The sequence below is a fragment of the Akebia trifoliata genome, chromosome 9 (genome assembly GCF_017979445.1).
Source record: "Akebia trifoliata isolate Shusen 1 chromosome 9, ASM1797944v1, whole genome shotgun sequence".
Taxonomy (NCBI): Eukaryota; Viridiplantae; Streptophyta; class Magnoliopsida; order Ranunculales; family Lardizabalaceae; genus Akebia; species Akebia trifoliata.
This window is the reverse complement of record NC_141383.1, coordinates 14,121,035-14,130,715: the sequence shown is the minus strand read 5'-3', so window position 1 is coordinate 14,130,715 and position 9,681 is coordinate 14,121,035.

The following is a 9,681-nucleotide window of genomic DNA, read 5'->3' as shown; positions in this document are numbered from 1 at the left end:
TTAGACTAGGTACCTTGAAAAGGGCTACCTGCTTTTTGAAAAAGAATATCAGAAAAATGATGAAGCATGAAAAAGTTAAAAAGAAAAGCAGATAGATGTGAATAAGATCAAATCAAAACAAGAAGTATAGAGTTGAAAAAGCACAAAAGTGAAAAGAGTCCAATTGGACTAAATAGTTCAGTAGGGTGAAAGCCATCAATCGTAAAAACGTGAGTACATTAGAATATCACAGATAAAGTTCCTTAGAGATACTAAAGTGAACATCCATACTTCTTACAATTCTAGACAGGAGGCTCAGTTTCGAGTTAAAAGTTAAGTAGACCTAACCATCTTAGTAGTTAAGAAGGGAAATCTTGTTCTGAAAAATCTATTCCACAATCAGAAAAACTTGTGCACACACTCTAGATATTTCTGAAAATGAGGAATAAAAAGAATTTCTGCTCAAATAGATCTTTGATTAGATTTTTAAAAATTGGTGTGATGGCATTATATGCAATAATTTTGAAGTTGTTATCTTTTAAAATGTTAGAATTTTGTAGGTATATTCTTTCACTGCAAACCCTCACGAATCAAACTCGTCCACTAGGGGTTTAAGGGCTTACTGCATAAGCTAAATGCAGTCGAAAACCTCACGAAAGAGGAGTTGTTTAGATTTAAGTTTTGCTCGGGACTAGCAAAATTGAGGTTTGGGAGTGTGATAAGGTCCCAATAATTTGACCTTGGGACTGTAATTTCCCGATTCTATCACATTTAAATGTTCGTTCTCCATATAATTAAAACAAAATTAAATTCTTTATCCAAATTCCTAGAGCTAATAAGATATTTTGCTAATTCTAGATTAAATAAAGCGCATGTGGAAGTTATCCCAAATCACGAAACAAACCGGTTACAATGTGCGAGCAAAAAGGAAGCATCCAACAAAATATCAATGAATTCGGCCGCCACGTCACCGCACCGCGGTTAGGCTTGGGTGCTTCGCAGTGATCTCGAGGAATTTTTTCTCGAGATTTGTATAAGATGTTCTAGATACTTCGGTGGTTGTAACTAAATGATTCTTTCGAAGCAAATCATCCGAAAAGTCGACCCAATGACCCGATTATAAATGTTATAAATTTGAGGGTTGATTTCAATGAAGGGGTACTTCTCTTCTTCTATAATTTTTCATTTTCTCTGAGAAGACATGTTTAGCTTTATTTTGGGTATCTCAAAGACTACGTCACTACTTCCTCAACTACAAGGTGAAGTTTATTACCATGATGAATCCATTAAAGTACTTATTTGAGAAACCTACACTTACTGGTCACACCGTTAAGGGGCAACTATTACTATCAAAGTTTAATATTGAGTATGTCAAGCAGAAATCAAAGAGCAGGTGAAATCGTTTGACCCATTTTTCACTAAATAATGAAAAGGAGTCTGATTGCTAAATGGGAGATTTTCTAAAAAGAGGGATTCGCCACCTAATTTAGGTATAAGAATAAAAAATAACTCCAAAATAGATCTAAATCGGTCCACAGATAAGATAAATGGGTAAGGGATCAAATTATGAATTTCGAAAAGTGTTAGGCACTAAACCTATCGGATTAAATGACCGATCTCTACTATGATCCAAAACTATCCTATAGTCAACGAACAAAGACTAGAGTCAAGCTAGGATCCAATCATCATCAATTTATATAAAATTTGATAAATGGATCTTTTGACTAAAATTCTCCCCATATTACATGATTTCACGAACTCCGCACAAAAATAATTTTTTTTTAAAAAAACCTTAATTTCATCCCATATTCTAAAGTTCATGTGGCAACATTTCAATCAACATGACCACATATGCAAATACTTTTCAAATCAACAAAAATAGGAACTTGTGAAAAAATTTCAAATTAGAAAATTATAAATGTAAAATTTTTAATTTGACAATTTATGCAGTTTCTAATTAGGAATATGAAATTTTTCGAATTAGAAATTTATGAATATATAATGAATTTCCAAATTAGAAATTTACAAATATAAATTTTTTAAAATAGAAAATTACAAAGTTCCCAAATTAGTAAGTTCCAAAACATATGAAATTCTGAATTAGCAAGTCACAAATTTTCATGAACATGAACTTTCTAAATAAGAAAATTGAAAAACTCTCAAATCAGAAAGTTACAAAAAACATGAAATTTCTAAATTAGAAAGTCCTATATTTCCAACTCCGAAAATCATAAAAATGGGATTTTCAAATTAGAAAATTGCAAAACTCTCAAATTAGAAAATCAAACCAAAAAAACATGAAATTTCCGAATTAAAAAGTCAAAAATTACTATGAGCGTAAAATTTCCAACTTAGAAGTTTATGAATATGAACTTTCTACAAAATATATATATATATATATATATATATATATATATATATATATATATATATATGACCTTGAAACTTTAAAATACAAAATTTATGAAGATGAGATATTCAAGCTAGAAAGTTATGGAATGTAAAATTTTCAAATAAATAAAATGATGAACATGAAATGTTCAAATAACAAAAAAAAAAAAAAAAACTATGAATATGAACCATTCAAGTTATAAAATTACTGATATATGATTGAGAGGAACTTCAACATGCATATTATATGTTATCTGAATCACAAAGGAAAACATGGTGAACCAATCCTTTTTAAATGCCTCCTACCCAAACTATGCTAAAAAAAAAACACATCAATTCAAGCCAAGTCCCAAATATGAAGATTAAAAAAGAATGAGTCATCTAGACCAAAAAGAAAAGAAAAAGAATGAGAGACAAGTAAAGAGGGTGAGAATGAGACAAAAGAAAGAAAAAAAGAGAGAAAATAAAATTAAAAAATAAAAATAAAACTTACAACCTACCTTTGGTTTTGTCGATGATTGGTGGTTGGAATTCCTTCAAATTAGTGAAAGCCTTTAATGAAATATGGATGTAAGATTATTAAAGAATAAGAAAGATGTAATGTCTAGAGGGAGTCAGTAAAGAAATGTCTAGCCCATTCTTCTTCTTCCTTCTTTCCTCAATTTTTTTTTTTGTTTTCTTTATTTTTTTTTTCTTTTTTCTTAAAAAGGGGTTGTAAGAGGAGTGTGTGTGTGTGTGTGGAAGATGGAGTGAGAAAAGAGAACGAGAAAGAAAAATCGACTCCCCTCTAGAGAATATGTGGGGTTATCTTTATAAAAAGAAAATTAGTTTCCACTTTTTACTTTCTATTCTTTATCTTTTTTATATTGATTTTGAAAAAATTGAGTCATTTGTTCTTCATTTAAATCCTAAAATTTCATGATACCAACATATACTTTCAAGTGAGTCCTAGGGTATTCATTTCTGTCAAACTTATCCATATCTAGCATTGTGAATTTCTCTATCAGACGGACAGTGGGGAATAATGTCATTGCCCATAATCCAAGGGCAAGATCATCGATATCCTTAATATTCTTCAAGGCAGTTTCAACCTGAGTTATTCGATGAGTTAAAACAGGGTTGATGGGTAATTGATCTTCGACGAGATCAAACACAACATGAGGTTCTATAACTTTATTTTTTCTCTTTCCAGTCTTTAGGACCTCAATTTGTGTTTGAATAGAAGTGATAATCTATGCTTGAAAGGGTTATAAAATATGACGAAGTGTTATTTCATCCATGATAATTATTTCTTCTTATGACAAGGATTGACTACTTAGACTTGACGATAGTACTCTAGCAAGATGACTCTTTTGATAGACCCAAAGTGAACCAGATGGTGGTTTAGAACGTCTAAGAGCAATTATTACCTGATTGGAATAAAATAAAATTAACCATTGATTCTGAAGGTTTGACTCTTAACCACATGATTAAAAATTTAATAAAAGTTAGCCCAAGTCTAGTGGCAAATATCGAGTCCAAATGCATTATAAGTCTATAGTGATCACAATGGTAGGAGATATTAGTCACGGGTCTACCTCTGATTGGGGTTGAACCTTTGATTAGACAAATTAATTTGACCCTAGGATCAAATCTTTTTGGTATCAAATGATTTGAATCTTTAAAGTAAAATCAATTGGTTTAACTGGTTTGGTGTTGATTAGTTTGATCCATTTGTCGATTGGGCCAATCAGTTTAATTGGTTCAAATTGATTAGTACATTTTACTAATTAGGTCGGACCGATATTGCATGTTTAATTTGAACGGTGGATCGGTCCACCCACTTACCTATTGATTAAATTTGATAGAGCCACCCAAGAAAATCCATAGTCGATTCGGGTCATAACCTATAGGATGGCTCCTAGACTCTAGGTTTACTATATGCAATGCAATTTCTCTGGCCAACCTTACCCCAAATACACCTATATACTTCTCGGGCATACCTAATCAGATGGTACTTCGTGACTTGCTTTGATATTCCATATAGGTACGAGGCTAGGGTTGTATCTTTCGTAAATGGTTTAGTATCTCACAAAGGGACCGACCACATACTACTATTACGTTGGCAATCGGGATATGTGACTTTATAACTTACAATAGGATAAAGGTTCTAGTCGTTCCAGTGTGGGTGCATCGATATACCTTTCAAGGTCACCTTATCGAATGATACTGATGCCCTATTTTTATATACCATAAAAGTACGTGACTGGAGTTGTGATTTTCATGAATGACATCGTAATTTACGAGGAGATCAGACCACGCACTAGTACCACGTTGGTTATAAGAGACATGCAAACATGCAATGTATCATAAATTAAATGTATTAGTGGTGTTGAAAGCGTCCTCTATCCGCGGGGTGCGCGGATCCGCTTTTGACCTTTGAGGTTTTGGAGTCGCCACCTAATTATTACAGTCTAAGAATCGAATACCGACGCTAAATGGATAAAAATAACTAATCTACTTAAAGAATACTGAGTCCGGGGATCATATTACGAGGTTGGAAGGTGTTAGGCACCAACCCCGCCCAGCAAACGCCGGTCTCTATTAATTCTCAAAAATAATTACATTGCTAAAAAGACCTAAATATTAATAAAAAATAAAAGAAATTTACCTCCACGAACACAACAGTTATGTTCCCTCAGATCTGATAGAACAACTCCTCGTACAGCACTCCTCACTTCGTTCTGTCACCTGATTTGCTTCGGATCTCCAAGATAAAGTATCTTCTTTTGAATTTTTTTAATTTTTTTATGAATTTTGGGATGCTTTTGAAGGGTTTCTAGGTATTTTTTGAGCTAAAGTTAGGGTTTGGATGTTAGGTAAGGAGTTGGGGCTTCAAAATTAGGGTTTATAGGAAGTTAAGAAAGCTTTTTGACCTACTTTTCTTAGGGTTTATTTTTTGATACAAAAATAGGTTATAGGGACCCCTATTTATAGATTTTTTTAAGTGCCTTTTAGATAGAGTTAATGTTTAATTATAATTCTTTTAGAGAGAGTTATTGTTTAACTATAATTGTTTTAGGTAGAGTTATATTTTAATTAGAATTTTTTTAACTAGAGTTATTATTTAATTATGATTGTTTTAAATAAAGTTATTATTTAATTATAACTCTATTAGGGTTTTGACTTTTAGTCTCACTTGATTGACTTTAAGATTTTGACTTTAGTCTTGCTTGATTGACTTTAAAATCTTGACTTTAGTCTTACTTGATTGACTTCAAGATTTTTGAGAAATCCCCTTTATTATATATTTAATTCTTTGGGCCCCCAGATGGAAGGGTCTTTTAATAAATATCTGGGCAACCATCAACAATTTTGCCTGAGAGCCTAATTAATCGATTTTTTTGTTCAAATTTTTAAATTAATTTTATTAATATTTCAATTTACATTATTTAATATTTTATTTATTAATTTCAAATTTTTTAATTATTAAAATAGTAAAATTTTCATTCGCCCTTGGAGAGGATTTTTTACGTTTTAAGTCATTTTTCAATGTTCCAGATATTTTGAAATTGATTTTTTGTAAGGAATTCAATGAGAATGTTGGTTTTTATCATTTATGAAGTTTTTTATGCGAAATGATCGTGAACTTTATGAGGGGCATTTTCATAATTTTGTCGAATTCTATGAAAATTGGCAAAATAATTTATTTGATTTCGATTTGTTATTTTATGTGTTTAAATGGGTTTTTCTAAGTGTACTGTAGGCTCTAGGGATATTTTGATGTTAAGGGTATTTTGGTAATTTGATCATTTTTTAATAATTTTTACCGTGAAGCTTCTTTTTGTCTGTAAGATAATGATTTCTAGGCTTTTGGGATTATATTTTCCTAGCGTAGCGTGGTTTCTAAAGTTTCGTTAATTTGAGATACCTCATCCGAATTTTTGAAACACATCTAGTAACAAAATAGAGCATTAAAATAGTCATCCATCATTGGGAACCGTTGCAATCGGGTTGACGAATTAATTAATTAGGCGAGTGCAAAAATGGGGTATCTACAGGTGTGTACAAATATGATGGAATGCACCCAGGGCATTTTCGAGGATAACCAACCATACAAGCCACATAATTCAATCATCAAAGCAATTAAGAGAAACAAACAATCAATCACATCCAATCACATACCAATAAAAAAAAAGACAAAATCTAACCTAATCTAATAGTCTTTTTGAGTCAACTAGGTTGGCTCAGTAAAAATTCAACCTAGGGGTAGTCTTGGATTGGGTCAAGTTTGACCCTAAAATCTCCAATGGAGTCGCCACTAAAATCACCTTGACCTATTTTTTACTGAATAGTGAAAATGAATCTGATTGGTAAATGAGAGACTTTTTTAGGAAAGTGAGTTGCTAATTAGTTTAGTTCTAAGAACTAAAAATAACTCCAAAACAGATATGGATCGGTCCATGGGTAAGAGAAATGGGTAAGGGGTCAAATTATAGGTTTCGAAAGGTGTTAGGCATTGAACACATCCGATTGAAATGATAGGTCTCTAATACAATCCAAAACTATCTTATAGTCAATGGGCAAAGACTAGAGTCAAGCTAGGGATCAAATAATCATCAATTTATACTAAATTTGCTAAACGGATCTTTCGACTAAAGTTCTCCCCATATTATATGATTTGTTGAACTCCGCACAAAAATAGAAAATGTTGAAAAAGCCTTAATCTCACCCCAAATACACCTATATACCTCTCGGGCATACCTAATTAGATGATACGTGGTGAATTGGTTTGATATATCGTATAAGTACGAGGCTAGGGTTGTATCTTTCGTAAATGATTTAGTGTTCCACAAGGAGATCGATCACGTACTAGTACTACGTTGGCAATCGAGACATGTGACTTTGGGACATATAATAAGATAAAAGCTCTAGTCATTCCAGCGTGGGTGCATCGATATATCTCTCAGGGTCACCTGATCGAATGATACTGATGACCTATTTTTATATATTAAAAAAAGTATGTAATTGGAGTTGTGGTTTTCATGAATGACGTCGCGTCCCACGAGGAGATCGGACCATGCACTAGTACCACTTTGGCTATAAGAAACGTACAAATATGCAATGCATCATAAATTAAGCGTACTAATGGTGTGTGGAAATAAGATGGTGCGCCCACGGCATTTTCGAGAATAACCAACCATACAAGTCACATTATTAAATTATAAAACCAATAAGAGAAATGAACAATCAATCACATCCAGTCATATATCAATGAAAGAAATGGCAAAATCTAACCTAATCTAAGAGTCTCTTTGAGTCAACTGGGTTGACTCAGTAGAAATTCAACCTTGGGGTGGTCTTTGATCGAGTCAAGTTTAACCCTAAAATCCCCAATGGAGTCGTCGCTAAAATCGTCTCGACCCATTTTTCAATTAATAGTAAAAAAGAATCTGATTGGTAAATGAGAAATTTTCTGAAGATAGGGAATCGCCACCTAGTTTAGATCTAGAAACCAAAAATAACTAAAAAAATGGATTGAATTAGTCCACGGGTAAGAGAAATGGGTAAAGGGTCAAATTACAGGTTTCGAAATGTGTTAGGCACTGAACCTGTTCGATTGAAATGATCGGTCTTTAATACAATCCAAAACTATCCTATGGTCAATAGGCAAAAACTAGAGTCAAGCTAGGGGTCCAATAATCATCAATTTATACGAGATTTGCTAAACGGATCTTTCAACTAAAGTTCGTCCATATTACATGATTTCTCGAACTCTGCACAAAAATAAAAATACTGAAAAAACCTTAACCTCATCCCATGTTCTAAAGTTCACGTGGTAACATTTCAATCAACAAGTCCACATATGCAAATATTTTTCAAATCAACTAAAATAAGAATTTGTGAAATTTTTCTAAATTAAAAAATTATCAATGTGAAATTTCTAATTTGAAAATTTATGAAGTTTCTAAATTAGGAATATAAAATTTTTCGAATAAGAAATTTATAAATATATGACAAATTCCTAAATTAGAAATTTGCAAATATGAATTTTCTGAAATAGAAAATTATGAATATGGATTTTCCAAAATAGAAATCATGAATTTGAATTTTTCAAAATAGAAAATTACAAAGTTCACAAATTAGAAAGTTCCAAAACACATGAAATTTTCGAATTAACAAGTCATAAATTTCCATGAACATGAAATTTCTAAATAAGAAAATTGCAAAATTTTTCAAATCAGAAAGTTACAAAAAATATGAAATTCCTAAATTAGAAAGTCAAAATTTTCCAAATCCTAAAATCATAAAAATGAGATTTCCATATTAGAAAATTGGAAAACTCCCAAATTAGAAAATCACATTAAAAAACATGAAATTTCCCAATAGGAAAGTCACAAATTACTATGAACGTAAAATTTTCAACTTAAAAATTTATGAATATTAACTTTCTAAATCAAAAAAATTATGAGCATGAAACTTTAAAATAAAAAAATTATGATGATGAGATATTTAAGCTAGAAAGTTATGGAATGTAAAATTTTTCAAATAAATAAAATGATGAACATTAAATGTTTAAATAACATTAAAAAAATTATGAATATGAAACATTCAAGCTATAAAATTATAGATATATGATTGAGAGGAACTTCAACATACATATTATATATTATCTAAATCACGAAGGAAAACACGGTGAACAAATTCTTTTTAAATGGCTCCTACCCAAACTATGCTAAATAATAATATAAAAAAAACATCTTGATAGTTCACATCAATTCAAGCCAAGTCCCAAATATTAAAATTAAAAAAAGAATGAGTCATCTAGACCAAAAAGTAAAGAAAAAGAATGATAGAGAAGTAGAGAGGGTGGGAATGAGACACAAAAAAGAGAAAATAAAATTAAAAAAATAAAATTAAAATTTACAACCTACATTTGGCTTTGTCGATGATTGGTGGCTGGAATTCTTTTAAATTAGTGAAAGCCTTTAATGAAAGATGGATGTAAGATTATTAAAGAATAAGAAAGACATAGAGGGGGTGAGAATGTCTAGAGGGAGTAAGTAAAGAAATGTCCAACCCCTTCTTCTTCTTCCTTCTTTCCTCAACTTTTTTTTTTTTTTTTTAATTTTAAAGAGAGGTGGTATGTGTGTGTGTGTGTGTGTGTGTGTGTGTGTGGAGAATGGAGAAAGAGAAGAGAATGGGAGAGAAAAACTGACCCTTCCCCCCCCCCTAAGAGTATGTGGGAGAGAAAAACTGACCCTTCCCCCCCCCCCCTAAGAGTATGTGGGCTCTCTTTATATAAAAAAAAATTAGTTTCCACTTTCTACT